The following is a 4,065-nucleotide window of genomic DNA, read 5'->3' on the forward strand; positions in this document are numbered from 1 at the left end:
GACAAAGTTGGTTCAGTGACCGTGGTGGCAAAGGCTGGTGGGCGGCAGGTTGGTTGGTGCACTTCAGATCGTCCGAGGTAGTGGTGGTTGTTTGGGTCGGTGAAATCCCTAGGGCTCGTCCGACATCAATGTGGTGACGCCTGCAGGCGCCGCCGGACCTTCCTAAAGGGCGTCGGGTATACACCTTCCCCACTGTCCTCTGCGTACTGAGGGAAACCCTAGGAATTGTCCGGGCAGCAGTGTTGTAGTCGTCGCATTCCTTCTTGAAGGTGTTGCTCGGTACGCAACGCTTCGGGTGCTAGGAGTGCGGTGGTACTTCGCTGGAGGGTGCACCGGTTACCGGTCATCTTTGTTTCGTTGATCTACCGATGTCGGGATTTGTTTCTCTTTTTTTCTCTCATTTTTATTTTGGGCTTGTTTGTGCTGCAGGCCCCAGTGTGCAGTGAGCTGGTTGTATCGGATGGCTGCTTTATAATATAAAGCGGGGGAAACTCTTTATCGTAAAGCACCTAAGTCCATATTATGTAATAGTTTGTCAGCCAATCGCATATTGTGATGAAGTTTCTAGTTGTAACATCTTGGAACATTTGTATAAAAGGAAAAAAAATCCTTCATGTGTTGTTTTTAATTAATGGATAATAACCATGCATATGCTTTCATGAGAAAAATGATTTTAAGAATTAAAAAAAGGCATTCAAGTGTTATTATCATTTGTAATGCAGTGCAGAATAAAGAGTTTAATGTTTGTGTACCACCTTTATTATGTGCATCATGTGTATAGGGTCGAATTACATTTTTTTATCAAAGTACATTGCAAGCGTATTATTTCAAAAAAAAATGTTCTTGCCTATCTTTCTATCTATGTAAAATTTGACATGCAACCAATACAAATTTTTAAAAGCCCGTGGCAACGCACGGGCAGTCTACTAGTGATAGTAGTAACAGAACAGCGAAAATTCAATATGGCTCGTACTACTAGATAGTACTATTATCTCAGCCTCAGGCATTCAAGTGTTATTATCATTTGTAATGCAGTGCAGAATAAAGAGTTTAATGTTTATGTACCACCTTTATTATGTGCATCAGGTGTATAGGGTCGAATTACATTTTTTTATCAAAGTACATTGCAAGCGTATTATTTCAAAAAAAATGTTCTTGCCTATCTTTCTATCTATGTAAAATTTGACATGCAACCAATACAAATTTTTAAAAGCCCGTGGCAACGCACGGGCAGTCTACTAGTGATAGTAGTAACAGAACAGCGAAAATTCAATATGGCTCGTACTACTAGATAGTACTATTATCTCAGCCGTTGGTCCTCTGTAACGCCCCGGACACACTCGCCGGTGGTCGTTATTCCTGGTGAGATCTAGACTGTCCCCACAGATCAATACTGGTCTTTTCTGCGCACTTTGTCCTCACTCATGCGCATCCGGGAGCAACTTCCCGGTCGGTCACCCATCCGGGCACTACTCCAAGCTGAGCACGCTTAACTTTGGAGTTCTGTCCGAATGGGCTACCGGAAAAGAAGGAATTCCTTATTGATATGAGTAGTCTATCATCCCTAATAAGCCAGGCCATCATATCCTCCTCGAGATGCATGCGCGTTCAAGTATTCAGCGACGTATTGCGGTTGCTCATTCAATAATCTATAGTGCAGCGCTGGTTGTATGTTGTGATTTATTAGGCCTAGCTACTTTAGTGCACTACGGTCTGTGTCGGCTTTATATTTCCTGGTCCGTCACACTGTAGCACCTGGGCCGCCGAACCGGGGTGGGATGGAGTGGGCGTGGAGTTGGGACGTGGGAGCGTATTCGTTATGGCTACCGTCATAGCCCAGCACTGATCTGCAAGGCAAAAGCTAATTCTGGCACTGGCACTCCAAGATGCCTACGGCAAAAACACATGATTATGTCACACCGTAACTTTTCAATAAGCCTGTAAGTATGGTTCTTGGACTTTCGTTGCCACTCCCCTGTCATCCTAACGAATTCTGTGGACACCCATCTGAATCTTACTACTTGTTCATCTCTAAGCAACACACCTCCCAGCAATATGCTTTGGAAATGGTTGTTAACCTGATAAACAGACCAAATGACCAAGGGCGGAGCTTGAAAGAAAAAAGGTGGGCAAGCCAAGCAAAAGAAAAGAAAAAACACAATTTTTTAGCCATTACTCAGTACTCCGCACCTTTTGTTATCTTTGAACTTCCTTCTATGTTTAATAAACAAGTTGCATGCAAGCTGATCTTCGTTCACTTGAAAGGACTTTTGATTCCTTGATAAAAAATATTTCATCATCTTCAGTTTCCACGTATGAATGAATCACTAACAAAATGCATTAATTTACGCTCGGTTCAACCAATGGGTTAAAAAAACACTTCTCCTTGGAAGATAATTAGAAATTACACAATGAAGTCAGGAGGTGGACATGGAGCTGGAGAGACGGGGGAGGCACCACGGCGAGGTTCCAAACTAAGGCTTCAAGAAGTTCACTATCAAACTGAAACAGAGTTGAGCATTATGGTAAGTATAGATCAACCAAAAAAATCATGTCAATTGTCCAAACTGCAAAATCCTGATTTGAAGTTCTGAATATACAAAAGTGTAGTAATTCCTATCTTCTTTGCACAAAATATCTCATAAATGTATACATCATCTTCTATATACAAAAAAAGAATCATCTTTTCTGAAGAAAAAAATCAGTAAATTATACATCATCTTCTAGTACAAAAATCATCTTCTCTGAACAATCACACTGAGCAAATTTAGGATTAGTTGTATTCTGGAAGTATGCATATATAAGCACAAATAGATTCAGAAGTTAAGAACGTATGCAAAACGAAAAAGACCGAGGGGCATATAGATGAAGAACAGTCTCCTGGGTTTTTTTATGTGTGGGAATAAGAAATTCTGGACCATGGTCCAGTTACAGCATCATACCAGGACCGTCGGTACTGGTCCGTCAGGTCCGTTGCCTGCATGCAGGCCCAACTGCTGTCAGATATAGGAACCTCTGTACGCGTACAGCTCGACCTGTGTCCTCAGTGTACAATGCTCGTGGGAATACATCTTTTTCCACAGCTCGCACTCCACCTCATTCAATGCCCTACACCTACTAATTAGGCTCATTCAACAGTCCAGATAATGCTACTATATGCAAGTATGAGCCATATTGCTGCTTCCAACAGAATAGTCCTCTCCTATAGGACTAGGATTTTCTAGAGTAGTTTACCACGGAACTAGTTAAGGTTTTTAAGGGTGTAAAAGTTCTTAAAAATCCTGAATAAAATACTAAACCAACACACCTATAATATACACATGATCCAACGACGGGATTGAAAAAATATAACTCCCTGTGTCCGGGACAAAAAGAACAAATATTTACGTATGTATTGATCCTGCAATGAGCTGAAATGCTTGTTTTTTCGCCGAGGACACATAGATGCATATTTTCACAATCACGCCATTGTATCATCTTATTATATTAGAGTGAGGCTCCCCTATTTATTTTATATTTTTTAATAACTTTTAAACCATTAAATGTTTATCAAGCCTTAACTAGTTATGTGACAAGCTATGTTAGACACAATTTTACCTATATATATTGATGGAAGGAATAGTATTAATCGCAACACATACATGCGTGAGGAGTACTACAATAAGCAAGAACGTTTTACATGCATTGGTTAATTATATCTTGATCATTGCACTTAAGAATTTAATGCACTTTGAAATCTAAACATGTGAATGTGACCAATAAATTTGAATAGTACTAGTGTCATACGTGGCTCCATTTATTAGCTTGTAGACTCATCTTTTCTCGAGAAGCGCAATGTTACAGTAACATATTTATGTTACTCTAAACACCTCTCTCCTCATTAACTAAGTGACACATAAGAAAAGTTGACTTGAAAAACACTATGTTACTAGCTAAGTGACTCCCACTATGACCAGCCTTAGTAGAAAGCAAACTACCTTTTTAGCGGGGATTTGCATCATTCTATGAAGGTGCAAAACCAAGTGTTACTAGTACACCAAACAAGTTCAAAACGAGAAACTGGAC

Source organism: Triticum aestivum, chromosome 3A (assembly GCF_018294505.1).
Source record: "Triticum aestivum cultivar Chinese Spring chromosome 3A, IWGSC CS RefSeq v2.1, whole genome shotgun sequence".
Taxonomy (NCBI): Eukaryota; Viridiplantae; Streptophyta; class Magnoliopsida; order Poales; family Poaceae; genus Triticum; species Triticum aestivum.